We start from the raw sequence: 22,407 nt of genomic DNA on the forward strand, positions 1-22,407 counted from the left end.
GAGCACTTCACTAAAAGATGACAACTCTGAGAGTGCAGCACCCCTCAACGGTGCACTGAGATGTTGGAGTGGAGCAGGACTTGGAGATTTGAATTGTTTGTCCTTGTGATTTTTAGAGCTCATGACTTGATTCAGAGAGAGAGAGAGAGTGAGTGAGAGTGAGAGTGTGAGTGAGAGAGAGAGAGTGAGAGAGAGAGTGAGTGAGTGAGGAGAGGGTGTGAGAGAGTGTGTGTGAGAGAGAGTGAATGAGGAGAGAGAGAGTGTGAGAGAGTGTGTGAGTGAGAGTGTGTGTGAGAGAGAGAGTGAGTGAGTGAGGAGAGAGAGTGTGAGAGAGTGTGTGAGAGAGAGAGTGAGAGATGGTGTCTGGTATCTTCAGGAAAGGAAGACATAAGGCTGAGGGAACATAAAATGCTGACATTTCTTTGAACAACTTTGATTAATTCTTTTCACAGGAACAGTGGAAATTAAGAGGAGGATTAAATACAGGGTTTTTAAATGATGGAAGGCTTTGATATACTGATCAGGAAGTTCTGATTTCCTTTGGCTGGGGAGTCAGTGATAAAGGGTTATCAGTTTAAAATAGCCACAGGGAGTGAAGCTGGAGAAGTTGTGTAATGTGGAATGATTTGCTATAGGGACGATGGAAGCGTAAATAGTTACACCTTTTAAGGAAAACTTGTATTAGTTTTGGACCAAAGAAGCTATACAACAAATGGGAAGAAAGAGTGAGAGACAGACAGAGAGCAGGGCAGGGGATTACATTGTAGATTGAAACAGGCTTCTTGGAAGGAGGATTTCTGTGATTTATTCGGACATATGGGTATCTCTGGCTGGACCAGCATTTATTGCCCATTGCTAATTGCCCTTGAGAAGGCAACAGTGACCAGTCAGTGGCAAAAGGAGACAGTGGAGCTGTGGTAATTGTGTTATTTATCTCAAGCAAAGTACAGACAGACAAGATGGGCTGCAGGTCTCTTATAGAATCGTACTGTATAGAAATGGCCTTTTGGCTTATCGAATCTCTGCAGACCATGTGCTGTAAAATTCCAAGATTCTAAGATAAGGAAATAATGGAATCAACATCAGTCCCTGACAAAGAAACAAAAGATTATTGCTTTGGCTGGATGGTTGATTACAACAGCAGCTTCAAAAGTCCAGTTGACAGTTAATCTCAATCTTTGACTTTCAGATTGTGACTGACCTCTTGCATGTTACTGACTATTTTGTTTTAATTTTAGCTTTGATGTATTTGCTATCACATTGCAACTTGCTTTGGAATTGATAGGTTAATCTTGGAAAGAAAACAGTCTGGGGGTTGGGAAAATCTGAATATAACAGAGAGACACAGCTCCTTAATAATGATTACCTTTCCACCCTGCCATCCCCAAGGGAACGTAATCAGCAGAGAAGTTAAACGTCGCTTGACACCTCTGAATGAAGATGGTGATGGCTGAGGCTAATGAAGAGGAGTTGTCTCCTCATTAAAATCGGTGCTAATTTCTCAAGAGTGGCTAGCCTTTCCAAGTTCAAACCCAGTAAATTGGTTACAGCACTGCTCGCTCATTGAGGTGGTTCTCAGCAAGGATCAGGATACGTTGAACAGTTTTCGAACAATTCTATTTAGTTATGCAATTTTATACAGGGCTGTAATTTTGCTGATAATTGCTGTTTGAAACTTCCAATTTTGATGTATCTATTTTTAAAAATATAGCTGCAGTTTTTCACCTGCCTCTGACTGTATTCTCTCACTGGGTTAAAGTCTTTGACTGTATTTGACTGATGGTACACAATTCTTTGAATGCATTCCGCTATTGGAGTTCAGGTCTCACAATTGTATCACTCTGCACTTTGGCTCTATTCTCTTTTGGGGTAGAGCTCCCTGACTGGATATTTTTCGGGTACAGTTCTCAGTTGTATTCTCTTGTTAAGAATACACACCAGATGGCCTCCTTCTTTAGAGACCGCAATTTCCCTTCCCACGTGGTTAAAGATGCCCTCCAACGCATCTCGTGCACATCCTGCACCTCCGCCCTCAGACCCCACCCCTCCAACCGTAACAAGGACAGAACGCCCCTGGTGCTCACCTTCCACCCTACCAACCTTCGCATAAACCAAATCATCCACCGACATTTCCGCCACCTCCAAAAAGACCCCACCACCAGGGATATATTTCCCTCCCCACCCCTTTCCGCCTTCTGCAAAGACCGTTCCCTCCGTGATTACCTGGTCAGGTCCACGCCCCCCAACAACCCACCCTCCCATCCTGACACCTTCCCCTGCCACTGCAGGAATTGCAAAACCTGTGCCCACACCTCCTCCCTCACCTCCATCCAAGGCCCTAAAGGAGCCTTCCACATCCAACAAAGTATTATTGTATCCGTTGCTCCCGATGCGGTCTCCTCTACATTGGGGAGACTGGGCGCCTCCTAGCAGAGCGCTTTAGGGAACATCTCCGGGACACCTGCACCAATCAACCACACCTCCCTGTGGCCCAACATTTCAACTCCCCCTCCCACTCTGCCGAGGACATGGAGGTCCTGGGCCTCCTTCACCGCCGCTCCCTCACCACCAGATGCCTGGAGGAAGAACGCCTCATCTTCTGCCACGGAACACTTCAACCCCAGGGCATCAATGTGGACTTCAACAGTTTCCTCATTTCCCCTTCCCCCATCTCACCCTAGTTCCAAACTTCCAGCTCAGCACTGTCTCCTTGACTTGTCCGACCTGCCTATCTCCTTTTCCACCTATCCACTCCACCCTCTCCTCCTTGACCTATCATCTTCATCCCCTCCCCCACTCACCCATTGTACTCTATGCTACTTTCTCCCCACCCCCACCCTCCTCTCACTTATCTCTCCACTCTTCAGGTTCTCTGCCTGTATTCCTAATGAAAGGCTTTTGCCTGACATGTCGATTTTCCTGCTCCTCGGATGCTGCCTGAACTGCTGTGTTCAAAGTTTGGGAGAAGATTTGTAGCTCGGGTGCTCGTTGTTGTGGTTCTGTTCGCCGAGCTGGGAATTTGTCTTGCAAATGTTTCGTCCCCTGTCTCGGTGACATCCTCAGTGCTTGGGAGCCTCCTGTGAAACGCTTCTGTGCTGTTTCCTCCGGCATTTATAGTGGTCTGTCTCTGCCGCTTCCGACAGCGGACAGCTCGAACTGACAACCGGAAGCGGCAGAGACAGGCCACTATAAATGCCGGAGGAAACAGCACAGAAGCGCTTCACAGGAGGCTCCCAAGCACTGAGGATGTCACCGAGACAGGGGACGAAACGTTTGCAACACAAATTCCCAGCTCGGCGAACTGAACTGATGTGCTTTTCCAGCACCATTCTGATCCAGAATCTGATTTCCAGCATCTGTAGTCATTGTTTTTACCTTCTCTTGTTGAGTTACTGGTCTCAGGCTGTATCCTCTTTTTGGGGCAAAATTCTCTGGCTGTCATCTCCTGCTGGGTCAATATCCCTGGAAGATGGCCGCACCTTCAATACCACACGTCTATTCAGTGAGGCCAGGTTCAAGAGCTTGAGGTGTTTTGATGGAGCAGATGTGGAAAGGATGTTTCTTCTTGAGAGAGAATCTAGAACTAGGGGTCACCATCTTAAATGTGTGACTCATTATTTTTAAACAGAGAGGAGAAGAAATTACTTTCTCATAGAAGGTCCTGTGACTTTGGAGCATTCTTTCTCAAAAGGTGGTGGAAGCAATGTCTTTGAATATTTAAGGTTAAGGGAGACTTTACATTTTCAAATACTTCCATAAAATTAGCTTAGTGAAAGAGAAAGCAGAAGGTGATGATCGAAAGGTGCTTTTGTGACAGGGAACAGTATCTAATGATGTACCATGGGCTTCAGTGCTGGGTCTCCTACTTTCTGTTGAGTACACTATGATATAGATATAAATGTTTGATCAGTACGTTTCTGATGATAGGAACATTAGTGGTGTGGTAAATAACGAGGAGGAAAGCCTTGGAATACAGAAATAAATGGGATGGTCAGATGGTCAGGGCCCAATAGTGTAAATAGAATTTAATCCTGAAAAGTGAGAGGTGATGTACAGTATTTTGGCAAAACAAAGGAGTATACATTGATTGGTAGGACCCTCAGAAGTATAGAGGAACAGAAAGACATTGGTGTGAATGTCCAGAAGAATTAGTAGATAAAGTAATTAGGAAGGTGTATGTGATACCTGGCTTTGATGTGTCAAGGCATTGAATACAGGAACAACAAGGTTATGATTGAGTTGCATATAATATCAGATAGGCCACAGTTGAAGTACGGTATGCAGTTCTGGTTGCCACACAATTGGAAGGGTATGTTTGCATATCGAGGGAGCAGATAGAGAAGAGATTGACCAGGAAGGATGTAGCTTGGGATGTAGCTTGGGATGAAGACAGACTGGACACACTCAGGTTGTTTACCTTAGAACAGAGAAGGCCACTGAGGAAACTTCCAATGGCCATGAAAGATAACTTTTAATTGGACGGCTTTTAAAAAGTGTGCCATTTCCTCTAAGTCTCTCTTGCACTTTCCTTACCATCTCATCTCTGCTCAGACCTCCCAGCAGTTCCATCATCAAACATCTCTGGGAATTAAGAACCTTTTTCTCATAAGCGAAGAATAAACTGAAGATAAATACATCTGTGGTGATAAATTGTATCTCATCATGGCAATCGCTGAATAAACTTATAAACATCCTTCTTAAAGTCATGGACTTTCTTACTGTTGTTACAGAGAAGAGGTGAAAGTGACTGCCCTTGACATCAAAGTCATATACGACCCAACGTAATATCAAGGAGATGTGGCAAAATTGGAATCAATGGGAATCGGAGGAAATCTCTTCCCTAGTTTGAGTCATTATCTGTCACAAAGGAAGATGGTTGTGGTTGTTGGAGATCAATCATCTCAGACCCAGGACATCACTGCAGGAATTCCTCAGGGTAGTGTCCTAGGCCCAATCATCTTCAGCTGCTTCATCAATGACCTTCCCTCCATCATAAAGTAAAAAGATGTTCTGAGAATTGCACAATGTTCAGCAGCATTTTCATCTCCTCAGGTACTGAAACAGCCCGGGCTGAAATGCAGCAAGATCTGCAAAATGTCCAGGCTCCATCTGAAAAGTATCAAGTAACACAAATACCAGGCAATGACAATATCCAATAAAAGACACTCTAACCTTGACATTCAGTGGCATTAACATCACTTTAAATACCCTGGGAATTACTGTTGACCAGAAACTGAACTGGACCAGCTTTATGAATGCTGTGATTACAAGAGCAAGTCAGACACTGGGAATACCGCAATGAGTAAGTCATTCCCTGACTCTCCTAAGCCTGTCCATCATCTACAAGGCAATAGTCAGGAGGGTGATGGAATACTCCCCACTTGCCCCTGGATGGGTGCAGCTCCAATAACATTCAAGAAGCTCAACACCATCCAGGACAAAGCAGCCCCTGCTTAAATTGGCACTACATCCACAAACATCCACTCCCTCCACCACCGATGCTCAGTGGTAGATGTGTGTGTGTGTGTGTATACTATTGACAAGATGAACTACAACAACTCACCAAGACTCCTTCGACAGCACCTTCCAACCCCACGACCACTTTTGTCTAGAAGGACAAGGGCAGCGATGCATGGGAACACCACTCCCTGTAAGTTCCCCTCCAAGCCATTCACCATCCTGATTTGCAAATATATTACCTTTCATTTGGCGTCGTTGGGTCAAAACCTTGGAATTCCCTCCCAAAGGGCATTGTGAGTCTACGTACAGAAAGTGGACTGCAGCGGTTCAAGACGGCAGCTCACCACAACCTTCTCAAGGGGTAATTAGGGACAGGGCAATAAATGCTAGACCCAATGACAATCACATCCCATGGATATGTAAAATAAGTGTCTAAGGATGAGGAAAGTGTTGATGCTTCTGTTTCAGTTTAATTAGGGTTCAGATGGTGGATTTTTATCAAGACAGAATCTAAGTGTGTGATTATTTGGGGTTTCTGATTTAAAGAAAATGCAGGGGCATCTTTAGGCATAAATAGCAGGAAAGCAGGGTTGGGTTCCAACAGATAAAAATGTGTACATTAAATCAAGGTCCACTTGAATGTGTAGATATTTCAAACATATTAATATACATAAGAAGGTCTGTTGGAAAACAAACTTTAATTTGCCCCTGGAACAACCATGTCAGACCTAAATATTATAACATACATCGTCTGCTGCTTCTCAACAGCATATTCATCCCAAAACTTCATTTCCCCAATTGTGAGCAAGTTACTTAGGAAAAGGACTTCATTGGTTAGGCCACTGTTGGAATATTGCATGCAATTCTGGTCTCCTTCCTATTGGAAAGATGTTGTGAAACTTGAAAGGGTTCAGAAAAGATTTACAAGGATGTTGCCAAGAATGGAGGATCTGAGCTACAGGGAGAGGCTGAACAGGCTGGGGCTGTTTTCCCTGGAGCGTCGGAGGCTGAGGGGTGACCTTCTCGAGGTTTACAAAATCATGAGGGGCATGGATAGGGTAAATGGATAAAGTCTTTTCCCTGGGGTGGGGGAGTCCAGAACTAGAGGGCATAGGTTTAGGGTGAGAGGGGAAAGATATAAAAGAGACCAAAGGGGTAACTTTTTCATGCAGAGGGTGGTGCGTGTATGGAATGTGCTGCCAGAGGATGTGGTGGAAGCTGGTACAATTGCAACATTTAAGAGGCATTTGGATGGGTATATGAATAGGAAGAGTTTGGAGGGATATGGGCCAGGCGCTGGCAGGTGGGACTAGATTGGGTTGGGATATCTGGTCTGCATGGACGGGTTGGACTGAAGGGTCTCTTTCCATGCAGTACATGTCTATGACTCTATAAAAGAGCTCAATACTTAGACGCACCATAGAATGTAACCTATCTGGATGCAGCACAGCTTGGTATAACTGCGTTTCCCAATACTGCAAGAAACTGCAGAGAATTGTGAACACAGCCCAGTCTATCCAACAAACCTGCCTCCCTTTCACTGACTCAGTCTACACTTCCCACTGCCTTCGGAAAACCACCCATATCACAGACCCTTCCCACCCGGTTATACTCTCTTCTACCCTCCTCCGACGGGCAGAAGGTATAAAAATTTGTATGTGCGCTTGAACAGATTGAAGAACAGCATCTTCCCTGTGGTTATCAAACTTCTGAATAGACCTATCAAATGTGAGTGCTGATCTCTCTCTGCACCCTCTCGGCAGCTGGAACACTGCTCTGTTCTGTTACCCCGATGCACTGGGATTGTACAATCTGCCTGTAAAGTACAAAAGACAACACTTTTCATTTTCTCTCAGTACATGTGACAGTAATAAATCAAATCAAAACTAAAATCTGAACATCTAAAAAGTACTGAGGGTTACAAAAAAGTCAGGAAAGACCTAAAGAGAGAGCTCAGAAGAGCCAGGAGGAGACATGAGAAGTTGTTGGCGGATAGGATCAGGGTTAATCCTAAGGCTTTCCATAGGTATGTCAGGAATAAAAGAATGATGAGAGTTAAATTAGGGCCAATCAAGGATAATATTGGGAAGTTGTGTGTGAAGTCAAAGGAGATTGGGGAAGCATTAAATAAATATTTTCGACAGTGTTCACTACAGAAAATGAAAATGTTGGTGAGGAAGATACAGAGATACTTGCATCTAGACTAGAAGAGATTGAGGTTCACAAGGAAGAGGTATTAGAAATACTGCAGAGTGTGAAAATAGTCAAGTCCCCTGGGCCGGATGGGATCTATCCGAGGATCCTCTGGGAAGCAAGGGAAGAGATTGCCGAGCCTTTGGCATTGATCTTCAAATCATCATTGTCTGCAGGAATAGTGCCTGAGGACTGGAGGTTAGCAAACGTGGTTCCTTTGTTCAAAAGGGATAGTAGAAACAACCCTGGTAATTACAGACCAGTGAGTCTCACTTCAGTTGTTGGTAAAGTGTTGGAAAAGGTTCTAAGAGATAGGATTTATAACCATCTAGAAAAGAATAATCTGATCAGGGACAGTCAGCACGGTTTTGTGAAGGGTAGGTCATGCCTAACGAATCTTATTGAGTTTTTTGACAAAGTGACCAAACAGGTAGATGAGAGTAAACCGGTTGATGTGGTGTATATGGATTTCAGCATGGCGTTCGATAAGGTTCCCCACAGTAGGCTATTATACAAAATGTGGAGGAATGGGATTGTGGGAGACATAGCAGTTTGGATCAGAAATTGACTTGCTGAAAGAAAACAGAGGGTTGTAGTTGATGGAACATGTTTATCCTGAAGTCCAGTTACCAGTGATGTACCACAAGGGTCGGTGTTGGGTCCACTGCTGTTCGTCATTTTTATAAATGACCTGGATGAGGGCTTAGAAGGGTGGGTTAGTAAATTTGCGGACGACACTAAGGTTGTTGGAGTTGTGGATAGTGACGAAGGATGTAGTAGGTTGCAGAGAGACAATAGATAGGATGCAGAGCTGGGCTGAGAGGTGGCAAATGGAGTTTAATGTGGACAAACGTGAGGTGATACACTTTGGTCGGAGTAATCGGAATGCAAAGTACTGGGCTAATGGTAAGATTCTTGGCAGTGTAGATGAGCAGAGAGATCTCGGTGTCCATGTACACAGATCCCTGAAAGTTGCCACCCAGATTGACAGGGTTGTTAAGAAGGCATACAGTGTTTTGGCCTTTATTAATAGAGGGATTGAGTTCCAGAACCAGGAGGTTATGCTGCAGCTGTACAAAGCTCTGGTACGGCCACACTTGGAGTTTTGTGTACAGTTCTGGTCACCGCATTATAAGAAGGATGTGGAAGCTTTGGAAAGGGTGCGGAGGGGATTGACTAGGATGTTGCCTGGTATGGAGGGAATGTCTTACGAGGAAAGGCTGAGGGCCTTGAGGCTGTTCTCGTTAGAGAGAAGAAGGTTGAGAGGTGACTTAATAGAGACATACAAGATAATCAGGGGGTTAGATAGGGTGGACAGGGAGAGCCTTTTTCCAAGTATGGGGATGGCAAACACGAGGGGACACAACTTTAAAGTGAGGGGAGATAGGTGTAAGACTGATGTCAGAGGTAGTTTCTTTACTCAGAGAGTAGTAAGGGTATGGAATGCTTTGCCTGCAATGGTAGTAGATTCGCCAAGTTTAAGTACGTTTAAGTTGTCATTGGACAGGCATATGGACGTACATGGAATAGTGTAGGTGGGATGGGCTTTAGATTAGTGTGACAGGGCGGTGCAACATCGAGGGCCGAAGGGCCTGTACTGCGCTTTAACGTTCTATGTTCTATGTTCTTTGTTCTGACAATTTCTGATTCTTTGAGGATGCTTGTTTTTAACTCTGTACTGAAAGGCAATGTTTTAATTGACTCGGTGTTTGAGGGAGGCATTTTAATTGAAGCTTCATCAATGTGAAAAAATATAGAAGAATGTCGTGATACTTGTCGATTGTTGCTGCTTGATTTAAGTTTCCCACCAGCCCGGCTTACATAATGTATCAAAAGGATTTGCACTGCACAGGTTAATTTTCTCAGACAGTCAGACTCATCAGGACTGCAGCATAGTCAGGAATGCAAATTTGGAAAATTAGCCCTTACAGTGGGTGAGATGTTATACCAAGACTCAATTGGTCTTCACAGGTGCAATTGAAAGTTTCTACAGCATGATTTTAGGAAGGGCAAAGCCCTTCACTGTCATATATAGCTAGCATTTAATGTACAAGTAAAATTATTGAATTAACTGATGATCTGGTCATTATCACATTGCTGTATGTGCGAACTTGCTGTGAGTGAATTGGCTGCTCTGTTTCTTACATTCACTTCAAAGAGTATTTCATTGGCTGAAAAGAATTAACTTCGAATTATGAAAGATACTACGGGAATGAAAGTTCTTTCTTTCTGTTTGTATGTATTTCAGCCTGTCTGGGTACATTATCATTCCTTAATGATGATGCTGTTTTCGCACTGTGCTCCACATCAGCACTGACCCACAGCACCCCCCCATCACCTCCCCTCAGCACAGGCGCCCCAGCTCCCCAAAGCTGAGCTGTCCCTTTGTGTAGGGAATGAAAATCATTGTGATGTGGACAGACCTTAGTACCTGGATTCCTATTGGTTGAGAGTCTGCACTGGGAGTATCTTTACCATCCTTTGAGGTAATGAGTCAAAGTGAGAGAGATCAGCTCTTCGTGTGGTGGATCACTGTGAACGGAGTGAAGATGCTGCAGCATCACTGTCTGTTTGAATTGTACAGCAGGGCTCAAGGGGCTGAATGGTCTCCTCTTGTTCAATATATTTTACACAAATCTTATAAAGATATCATTAAGGGGTTCAGCAAGCAGAGTCTGTCATGGGACAACTAAAAGATTAAGAATAGCTTGCATCTTAACAGGGGTTTTCATGATCACTGGATGTTTCAAAGTGCTTACAGCTAATTAAATATCCTTGAAGTGTTGTAATAAGGGAAGGAAATTGATTTAAAATACACAAAATGGAGCAGTGGGGTGACAGAGCAATAGAAATTAATACAAGGGTTGGGAGAGGAAGGAATGATCCTGTCATGTTTGAAGACAGAATGGAGGAAGAATTGGATAAGAGTCCTCAGGCTTGTGTGCCAGATCTTGATTGACAGGACCATGTGTTTGAAGTTCATGATTTACTCTCCCACATGTACCAGCCTGGTGAAAGGGTGCGACGCACTCATCCTTGGGTTCACTCTGAGGCCTACTTGCTTCTTGCGTGGATCCCACTGCACGATTTAAAGAAGAGCAGGCAGTCCTCCCTGGTGTCCTGGGTCAGTGTTCCTCCTTCGTCCAAAAACAAAGACAAAAGAAGTCAGATTAACTGGTGATTGATGTCATTTCCATTTATGGGATCGTGCTGTGCGCAAAATGGCCTCTATGGTTACATAAACTGCGACCACTATCTGTGAAGTACTTAAGGATTCTCTTGAAAGATAATACCAAGAGCTGATTTAATAAAATCAATTAATTAATTATAAATTGGAACTGACAATATTAAATAGGACACTGATTGTTTCTGTATTGCTGTGATTTAAACTGAGTTCCTGCCTTACGTCATAACAAAATACAAAATACTCTGTCGCACTTAGTTGAGAATAAGGCTTGGCTTGTTCAGCAAAATTCAGAGCAGCAGGAGACCATTCCACCCTTTGAGTCTGTCCCACCATTCATTAGGTCATGATCGAACTGTATCTTCAATTCGCAGGGCTCAGTGTTGGGGCCCTTACTGTTTGTGGTTTATATATTAATGCAGACTTTAATGGTCGTTCAGTCCGGCCCTCACATCATCGCTGATGCCACACGCTCAGTGACTTCCACCATCCCTACTGCCATGGTCACCACCACTTCCACCCCCACCAGTGCCACTCACCTGCATTCTGCTGACATGCCCCCCACAGACCCCACTGTCACTATCCCCACCCCCCTAGAACCCCAAGGGGAACACTACCCCTGCTCATGACTCCACCCCCATTCCCCCCACCATCACACCCACTCCAGGTACTGGCTCCGACCCCACTCCCAGCTCCACACCCACACCAAATCCCAGCTCCCGGCCCTGCCGAGTTTTCACCATCCCCCCAGACCTCCCCCTCACTGAGGACGAACGATCAGTCCTCAGCAAAGGACTCACCTTCATCCCCCTCCGTCCACGCATCAATGAATTTAATACACGCCACGACATCGAACAATTCTTCCGTCGCCTCCGCCTCCGAGCTTACTTTCACAATCAGGACTCCCGCCCACCTTCCGAGGACCCCTTCGCCCACCTCCAACACACTGCATCCACCTGGACACCCCGCGCTGGCCAATTACCTGCCCTCGATCTCTTCATTTCCAACTGCCGCCGGGACATTAACCGCCTCAACCTGTCGACCCCCCTCCCCCACTCCAACCTCTCACCCTCACAACGTGCAGCCCTTCAATCCCTCTGCTCTAATCCCAACCTCACCATCAAGCCAGCGGATAAAGGGGGCGCAGTGGTAGTCTGGCGCACTGACCTCTACACCGCTCAAGCCAAACGCCAACTGGAGGACACCTCTTCCTACTGCCCCCTCGACCATGACCCCACCCCCCATCACCAAACCATCATCTCCCAGACCATACAGAACCTCATCACTTCAGGAGATCTCCCACCCACAGCTTCCAACCTCATAGTCCGGGAACCCCGCACTGCCCGGTTCTACCTCCTTCCCAAGATCCACAAGCCTGACCACCCTGGCCGACCCATTGTCTCAGCATGCTCCTGCCCCACTGAACTCATCTCTACCTACCTCGACAGTGTCCTATCCCCCCTAGTCCAGGAACTCCCCACATACGTTCGAGACACCACCCACGCCCTCCACCTCCTCCAAGACTTCCGTTTCCCTGGCCCCCAACGCCTCATCTTCACCATGGATATCCAATCCCTCTACACCTCCATCCGCCATGACCAGGACCTCCAAGCCCTCCGTTTTTTCCTCTCCAGACGTCCCCAACAGTACCCTTCCACTGACACTCTCATTCGTTTGGCCGAACTGGTCCTCACCCTTAACAATTTCACCTTTGAATCCTCCCACTTCCTCCAGACCAAAGGCGTAGCCATGGGCACACATATGGGCCCCAGCTATGCCTGTCTCTTTGTTGGCTATGTAGAACAGTTGATCTTCCGTAATTACACTGGCACCACTCCCCACCTCTTCCTCCGCTACATTGATGACTGCATTGGCGCCACCTCGTGCTCCCGCGAGGAGGTTAAGCAATTCATCAACTTCACCAACACATTCCACCCTGACCTTAAATTTACCTGGACCATCTCTGACACCTCGCTCCCCTTCCTGGACTCTCCATCTCCATTAGTGACGACCGACTTGACACTGACATTTTTTACAAACCCACCGACTCCCACAGCTAACTGGATTACACCTCTTCCCACCCTATCTCTTGCAAAAATGCCATCCCGTATTCCAAATTTCTCCGCCTCCGCCGTATCTGCTCCCAGGAGGACCAGTTCCACCATCGAACACACCAGATGGCCTCCTTCTTTAGAAAACGCAATTTCCCTTCCCATGTGGTTAAAGATGCCCTCAAAAGCATCTCGTCCCTATCCTGCACCTCTGCCCTCAAACCCCACCCCTCCAACCGTAACAAGGACAGAACCCCCCTGGTGCTCACCTTCCACCCTACAAACCTTCGCATAAACCAAATCATCCGCCTACATTTCCGCCACCTCCAAAAAGACCCCACCACCAGGGATATATTTCCCTCCCACCCCTTTCCGCCTTCCGCAAAGACCGTTGCCTCCGTGACTACCTGGTCAGGTCCACACCCCCCTACGACCCACCCTCCCATTCTGGCACTTTCCCCTGCCACCGCAGGAACTGTAAAACCTGTGCCCACACTTCCTCCCTCACCTCTATCCAAGGCCCTAAAGGAGCCTTCCACATCCATCAAAGTTTTACTTGCACATCCACTAATATCATTTATTGTATCCGTTGCTCCCGATGTGGTCTCCTCTACATTGGGGAGACTGGGCGCCTCCTAGCAGAGCGCTTTAGGGAACATCTCCGAGACACCCGCACCAATCAACCAAACCGCCCTGTGGCCCAACATTTCAACTTCCCCTCCCACTCTGCCGAGGACATGGAGGTCCTGGGCCTCCTTCACCGCCGCTCCCTCACCACCAGACGCCTGGAGGAAGAACGCCTCATCTTCCGCCTCGGAACACTTCAACCCCAGGGCATCAATGTGGACTTCAACAGTTTCCTCATTTCCCCTTCCCCCACCTCATCCTAGTTTCAAACTTCCAGCTCAGCACTGTCCCCTTGACTTGTCCGGACTTGTCGAACCTGCCTATCTCCTTTTCCACCTATCCACTCCACCCTCTCCTCCTTGACCTATCACCTTCATCTCCTCCCCCACTCACCCATTGTACTCTATGCTACTCTCTCCCCACCCCCACCCTCCTCTAGCTTATCTCTCCATGCTTCAGGCTCACTGCCTTTATTCCTGATGAAGGGCTTTTGCCCGAAACGTTGATTTCGCTGCTCGTTGGATGCTGCCTGAACAACTGTGCTCTTCCAGCACCACTAATCCTGGATATGACAGTGATGAGCTTTGGCCTTGCTTCTGATCCTGGCACTGAGGAGAAACGTGTATAACATTGACACTTTCACAGATATTGAGCATCTAGAATAATTAAAACAGGTTCTTGTGTTGAAACTGTCAAGTCAATTTCATCTACCAAAGAACTAAATCCAATATTGCCAGAATTCTTCTGGAAAGTTGGTAGGCTCGGGATGAAAGGTCAGAGGCCACATGATTGTTGTGATGTAACAACTTCCCTGTAAAGTTGTTACCCCATTCTCATGACGGATAAACCATCAATAACTCCAGCCGGAGAGTTTCCTGTCTCTGGACTTGTTTATGTATCTGCTGCTTAACATTGTCATCTCTTTAATGTTCAAGTACTCAGAGAGAATCAGGTTCACCCAGCCTCACCTGAAATCATTGAGGAGTCTCAAGGTTCAGTTTGTGACACCTCGACTTGAATTGGAATCTGCAGGTGATTGCAGAGCAAGAGGGGATAACCATGTTGGAGGGATCACAGCTCCATAAAACACGGTGCAGGGGAGGTTAATGAAGAGCTCGGGAAGATTTGAACTCAAGCTTTGATTTGAATAATTTGTAAATTGTGGGGTGGGTGGGGAGACTAACAGTTAGGGTTAGATTGAGGATTGATATTTGGATCAGAATTAGGGTTTGGGTTAGATTGAGTATATGGGTAAAAGTTTGGGTGATTTAGGTTAGGCTGGTGTTCAGATGCTCAGGTAGGAGAATGCAAGACCCTAATTGAAGTTGTTGAAGTTAGGGTCAGGGTTACATTAAAGGTTTGAGGCAGGGTCAGGATTTAGTTTCATGTCAGTGAATAGTCAAGGAGGTTAGCATTTGGAATGGAGATTGGGCCAGCAAATTCGGATTACATTGGAGTGTCTTGCAATGCATTACCTTCCCTCATTGTGTATATATTATAATTACTCATTTTTGTCTAGATTTTCTGGAACCTGTCAGTTACAGTTTGCTCATATTTCCAATCACTTTGGGTCATGTTTTACTGTTATCCTTTATGGATACTGTTTTTAATCTTACCCTTGGTTGGGGATTAGAGCAATGAGGGATGGGTTCTGCAGAAGGGTCACTTTACCCGAAACGTTAACTCTGACTTCTATCTACAAATGCTGCCAGACCCGTTGAGCTTTTCCAGCAATTTCTATTGGTTAGAACAATGGGGTTGGTTTTGTATCTCATTGGACTGTGACTTTTATATTAAGGATGTTTTATCTGCGGGTGTAGTTTATTTGGAAACTGTGGACTGGCTTTACCATTACAAGTTTGTGCTTGAGGCAACTGGTGGAGGGTTCAAAGAGCAAGGATCTGGATTAGGTTTGGATTGGGCTGAATATCATGTGGAGGGTCTTTTAGGGTGAGGGTTGTGAATCATGGTTTGGAGAGGTAGAGTTTGTGATGAGGATAGGTTGTAGTTTGAATTAGGTTTGAAGTGGAGTTTAAGGCTGTTACGAGTTGGGATTAAGGTCAGGTCTAGGGGTTAGGGTTGAGGTGAGTACATAGTTTAGGGAGTTTTTGAGTTGGATTCTAACAGTGAGGGGGATGGTATTGGGAGGAATGTGAGAGATGAAAGGTTCATGATAAAATGTCAAAACAGATTGCAATTGCTGCAAATAAAATTTAATTGAGTTAATCACAAAAGGATGTGGAGGTGCCCATTCACTGGCATTCCTGTAAAAGCAAGAATTAACCCCCACTGTGATTTGATTCTCTATTTCTTCAAGGACTCAGCTGAATTGAGGAATGTTCCTTGCTTCTGCACCTTTGTTCAATGTGATTTTTAAAGCTGTCATGATATAAATGAATAAAATGTTACTTAAACAGAAGCTTTGTTTAAGAATTCCTTCATTTTCAAAAGTTCCAAGCAACATAAAAACCTGTTTATTATCACTGTACAAAGCCAGAAATAAACCATAGCAAACAGTGAATGGAATAACAGTGATGGAGCGAATTACAGATTGGAATCCAATTGAGGGAATCAGAGGATGTATATGAAGCAGAACAGATACCTGGGACAGAATTACAGATTGGAACCTAGTCAGGTCTTATACACAGTGCCTTCTGATCTCACCCAATAAAGGCCTGAATACATTTGAGATCAGTAATTGGTTAACCAGACAAACACTGAGTGGGTCAGGACAATAAACTAGGAGCTTACGTTAGAGCCTGGGTGTCCTTGGAGAAGGAGCACGCGGTGTCCACCAACACCCTGGAGTCGTTCAGGGAGAGGTGGGCGTCGCAGGGAGTGGAGTGTATTATTTCCCCGTCCAACTCTATTTTGATTTAGTCCCTACCCTCCCCTTCACTGTTTTGATCACACAGCATTGCCCTTTGATGTGAAGGGCAGTGCTTGTCACTGGTCACTCGGGTATTTCCTATCTTCCTGGTGGTGGAAATTGAATAAAGATTCGTACACCTTGTGTCTCTCACTGTGTTTCACACCTGCACACACACACCATGGGTGCTGGGGGAAAAAATAAGCACTACCGCAGTTAGGCAGTAGTATGGGGGAAAAACAAAAAAAATTAATTAAAAAAACAGAAGAAAAATAAACATTGGATAGCATTACCCTTTGAAAAAAGAAAAAACTAAATTAACAGGGGCCTCCCCCTCCAACTCTATTAAAAAAATAAACTGGGAGCTCCTTCCACCATTCCCACCCTTTCCTAGAATCTGTAACACTTCTTCCTTCAGGCAGTGAACGTGACCTTTCATTCCGCACAGAATCTTGAAAACCTTAAAGGATTCTCACTCTAAAAAAAGGTGTGGTCAGTTGTTTCTGGGCTCATTGGCCAATGCTTCAGGCTCACTGCCTTTATTCCTGATGAAGGGCTTTTGCCCGAAACGTTGATTTCGCTGCTCGTTGGATGCTGCCTGAACTGCTGTGCTCTTCCAGCACCACTAATCCAGTACTTATCAGCTGTGTCCAGGTGAGGACACCCTGTGCTGGTTTTGTGATTGGCACTTGCATGTTCTTTGAACCACTCTGAGTTAGAGACAGAAACATTTCACCATGGTCAGCAGCTGACCACTTTTCTCATACTGTTTGTCTCATGAAGAACTGGATTATGTTGTCACACCATTCACATGTTTATCTGTTAACCACACTTCAGAGTGGCTCCGTCTATCTGAGACATTTCAGGGTGATAGTGAGGTTTTTAGAAACGTCTTTCTGCCTTTTTTACGTGATCCTCAAACACAGTGTCTAAATGCTGCCACAGGGAGGCAGCAGATACACACTTAACAACAATCCTCCTGCCAATGTCTCTGTTTCGGTTACGGCACCGATCCCAGTAGCACAAACGGTGAACTGTCGCATCTGTTCACTGTCTGGGTGTTGGAGAAAGTCTCTCCGGCCAAAGATCAATGATTGGCTGTCACTAGTTGACCCATAAGCTCTGCAGAGAAGTTCCAGGAGTTTATTTTTTGAAGTGTGGTTTAGCAACATAACTAAATGAGGAACCCATTCAGTGAAGATATAAATTATCTACAAGATAGGGGCTAATTATCTTATGGAAGTTGTATTTTTGAAGGTGTGAATATCCACTGGTGACCGTCCCCACTTCCTGTCAACGGTCTAATCAGAAGCTCTCTGACCAGACAATATTCCAGGATCATGGAGACGGCCTGAGCCCAAGGATTCATGAAGTTTAAACTCATTCAATCATCTTCACAAAGGTTTGCGAAGACACTAACAGCTTTTCCATTGTTGTTGTTCTTCAGAAACTGGGAGTTTCTGGTGTCAACAGAGCAGTCCTAACATATATAACTTTCATAAACTCACATGCCTTCAATCAGATTCAGTCTTAGACACACACATTTTCATAATCATATGTACTATGGACATGGAGCTGACTTTTGGGAAGTTTTACGGAGTGTTGTTCTGTGAGTTATCCAACTCGATTCACTGTGTGTCATATTGCTTCATTGCCGTCCTCATGCCTACAGGTGGCAGAAGGGTGCTCTAGGTCACACACCCACAATCACAAGTAGCCCTTCACCATACACAACAGGAGCAGGAGACAAATAAGACAAATGGGGACAAATGGGTGGCCCAGGTCACACTGCACCGGAATTAGAATCTCCTTTGTAAAGAGGATTTGACACCACTACCTGTCTGATGTTACTGTCATTGTAGCTGTAGCTACAGACTACCCATCCTCAGCAGCATTCAATGTTAGAGTTCTGTCTAAGGGACTCCTACTCTTTCCCTACTGCCCAATGTCTTGTCATTCTGCAGACTTTGTGTGGCTCACTCCCTGGACTGTAACGACATGGAAGTCTGACCCTGGAGGCTCACTAACTCTGTCCAAGCTCCTGGAGTGCTATTGGGCTCTACTGATAAACACTGACACCCAACACTCTCCCTGACTGAGGACTTTTTCCCTTTGAGTTTGAGACATGGACACTTGGTTGAAGCATATTCAATGAGTTTACTGTGGGCACATAGTGAAGGTGTGGCACAGTGCTGTACGGCAGTATGTCCAGCCCCCTGATGGATCACTGCTGGCTACCAGGACAAATGTCTGAGTCTTTGTCTACAATGCCAGGCGAGGTGAGACAGACGCACAGTGAGCCTGTCAATTCAGAATGAGGCTGCAAAGTGCAGAGTTGCTGTGAGCATCCACGTAGACCCAAAGTCAGTGACCACTAAGAGGTGTAGGATAGAGCTCAACTCGGTGAGCTGGGGGCAGAGCAGTGAGGCAGCAGTGGGATACAGCATTGAAGTGGCAAACGGTCTTCAAAGCAAGTCAGAGACATGCCGTGTGGAAACCGTGTGGCTGGTGTGTGTCTGATGCCAACCTTCATGGATGAAGTGTGCAGACAGTCCCTGCCCATGGCGTGAGCCCCTGAGATGTTGGCAGCTGCTGCCTGAGCTGGGATCCTGGAGGAGCCAGCAGTGAGCTGGAGTTACCAGGTACCCGCTCAGACTTTCAGGTCAGCAACTGTCAGTCAGTGTTTAGATTCTCCCCACTGTAGAAGATTCGCAATCCACATAGAAATAAGGCTCAAATAAGTCATAATCAGATGTTCACGCATACAAAAAGGCCACTCACTGCACACAAGTGACATTCAGGTCTCCCTGTGCAAAACTGGAATTTCTATTCTCAATGTTGAGAATCATATATTCTCAATCTCATCACATTTCCACAACTGACCCACTGTTACTCAGGCACGAAACAAACTGAGTAAGTTCAGTCCATTTCTCACCACCTATTCCAGGTTCGATTCCCGCCTCGGGGGACTGACTGTGTGGAGTTTGCACATTCTCCCCGTATCTGCGTGGGTTTCCTCCGGATGCTCTGGTTTCCTCCCACTGTCCAAAAATGTGCAGGTTAAGTAAATTGGCCATGCTAAATTGCCCATAATGTTCAGGGATATATAGGTTAGGTGCATTAATTAGGGATAAAATGTAAAGTAATAGGGTAGGGGAATGGTTCTGGGTGGGTTATTCTTCAGAGGGTTGGTGTGGACTTGTTGGGCCAATGCCTTGTTTCCACACTGTGGGGATTCTGTGATTCCGTCAGTATCGGGCTTTTATCCTGGAATTCCCCATCACACAGGAGAAAGGGAGGACTGCAGATACTGGAGATCAGAGCTTAAAAATATGTTGCTGGAAAAGCGCAGCAGGTCAGGCAGCATCCAAGGAGCAGGAGAATCGACGTTTCGGGCATAAGCCCTTCTTCAGGAATGAGGAGGGTGTCTTGTAGAGGGAGGAGGAGAGCTTCTTCAAGGAAGGCATCCTTGCAAGAGGATTCGCATCACACAGTCAAGGGTTTTGAGAAGGGGATAAAATTTTGCCTTCATTCATTGGCTCTAACATGGAGTAAATGAAGCATTTTGATGGAGATTGGGAGTGAGGGAATCCTCCTTGCTGTGCTGAGCTCAGGGCAATAAAAACTGAAACCACATCTTTTTATTTTGCGTTAGTTCTTATCAACCAGGAGCTGAGTGTTAAATCTTCAGTACAACTGGCAGCAAGGTTCAGAGCAGAAATTCCATTAGTACCTCCAGTCGGTGCATAGGTGGAGTTGAGGTTTAGGAAGAATTTAAGGAATAATTGCATTTGAATTGAGTCTTCCATGACCTTCCCTTTACAGCTAGTAAAATACCTTTGAAAGAAATGGCTACTGTAGTGTAGGAGACAAAAGAAAAACTGCAAATGAGTGAATCCAAAGTAGACAAAGTACTGAAGGAAACAAGGCTGTGACAATGACCAGGAGAAAGTGAGGACTGCAGATGCAGTCTGCAGATGCAGATGAAGTGAGGACCTGATAATGACCAGGTAATTTGTTTCGCCAATACTGGTTCGAGACAGGTGTTACCCAGAGCACGGGGGAGTCTTCCTTATGCATCTTCAAAAGGTGCCATGGCATCTTTCAACATCCAGCCAAGTGGGTGAACAGAGGCTACGTTTACTGTCTCACCTGAATGTTAGCACCTCTGACAGTGCAGCACTCTCTCAGCATCACACTGCGAAGGTTGGTCTGAATACTATGCTCAAGAATCTGGAGTTGAACATGACTTCATATTCCTGTCTCAGAGGGCAATCATAATTGCTTGGCATCAAGCAGCTGAAATCCTGTGCCAAGCGGGCTCACAGAGTGACCAACCATTGCCCAGGCAAAAGGCACCTGATGCATTTCTAATCCAGATATTTAGCAACTAAAACACTGTGGCTAGTTTTATAGCCATGAAATGGTGTAAGTTAAATTTAGCTGCCGGCATCTCTCTCTGACCTACTAATTACCACTTTAAGATGTTTTTGCACATGATTATATTCACTTCAGAGAGCCCTTTATCCTTGTAAGGTTTCTCCAGACAATTTTTGCTCTTTTTATTGCAGCATCATGCATGTCTTGCCTCAGCCTGCCAGCTCTGGGTCACCCTGTGACAATAAACTGGGCTTCTGTCTATTTTCTGTCAAATTCGGCTGACCAGAGAATCACATGGATTCCCCAATAGCTATACATAAGTTATAGATTGACTTTGTTTTCTCAGGCAACGTGGGTGAGACTAGGTAGGCTAGTATTTCTTGGCCACTCCAAATTGTCCATGAGGAGGTGTCCGTGAGGAGGTGGCCGTGAGGAGGTGGCCGTGAGGAGGTGTCTGTGAGGAGGTGACCGTGTGGCAGTGACCGTGTGGAGGTGACCGTGAGGAGGTGGCCGTGTGGAGATGGCCGTGAGGAGGTGACCGTGAGGAGGTGACCGTGAGGAGGTGACCGTGAGGAGGTGGCCGTGAGGAGGTGACCGTGAGGAGGTGACCGTGAGGAGGTGGCCGTGAGGAGGTGACCGTGAGGAGGTGACCGTGTGGCAGTGACCGTGAGGAGGTGACCGTGAGGAGGTGGCCGTGAGGAGGTGACCGTGTGGAGGTGGCTGTGTGGAGGTGACCGTGAGGAGGTGGCCGTGAGGAGGTGACCGTGTGGCAGTGACCGTGAGGAGGTGACCGTGAGGAGGTGACCGTGTGGAGGTGACCGTGTGGAGGTGACCGTGAGGAGGTGGCCGTGAGGAGGTGACCGTGTGGAGGTGACCGTGAGGAGGTGGCCGTGAGGAGGTGACCGTGTGGCAGTGACCGTGAGGAGGTGACCGTGAGGAGGTGACCGTGTGGAGGTGACCGTGTGGAGGTGACCGTGAGGAGGTGGCCGTGAGGAGGTGACCGTGAGGAGGTGGCCGTGAGGAGGTGACCGTGAGGAGGTGACCGTGAGGAGGTGTCTGTGAGGAGCTGGCCATGAGGCGGTGACCGTGAGGAGGTGGCCGTGTGGAGGCGACCGTGAGGAGGTGGCCGTGAGGAGGTGACCGTGTGGCAGTGACCGTGAGGAGGTGACCGTGAGGAGGTGACCGTGTGGAGGTGACCGTGTGGAGGTGACCGTGAGGAGGTGGCCGTGAGGAGGTGACCGTGAGGAGGTGGCCGTGAGGAGGTGACCGTGAGGAGGTGACCGTGAGGAGGTGTCTGTGAGGAGCTGGCCATGAGGCGGTGACCGTGAGGAGGTGGCCGTGTGGAGGTGACCGTGAGGAGGTGGCCGTGAGGAGGTGACCGTGTGGCAGTGACCGTGAGGAGGTGACCGTGTGGCAGTGACCGTGAGGAGGTGACCGTGTGGAGGTGTCTGTGAGGAGGTGGCCGTGTGGAGATGGCCGTGAGGAGGTGGCCGTGTGGAGGTGACCGTGAGGAGGTGACCGTGAGGAGGTGACCGTGAGGAGGTGACCGTGTGGCAGTGACCGTGAGGAGGTGACCGTGTGGAGGTGTCTGTGAGGAGGTGGCCGTGTGGAGATGGCCGTGAGGAGGTGGCCGTGTGGAGGTG

This window comes from Chiloscyllium punctatum, chromosome 45 (assembly GCF_047496795.1).
Source record: "Chiloscyllium punctatum isolate Juve2018m chromosome 45, sChiPun1.3, whole genome shotgun sequence".
Classification (NCBI taxonomy): Eukaryota; Metazoa; Chordata; class Chondrichthyes; order Orectolobiformes; family Hemiscylliidae; genus Chiloscyllium; species Chiloscyllium punctatum.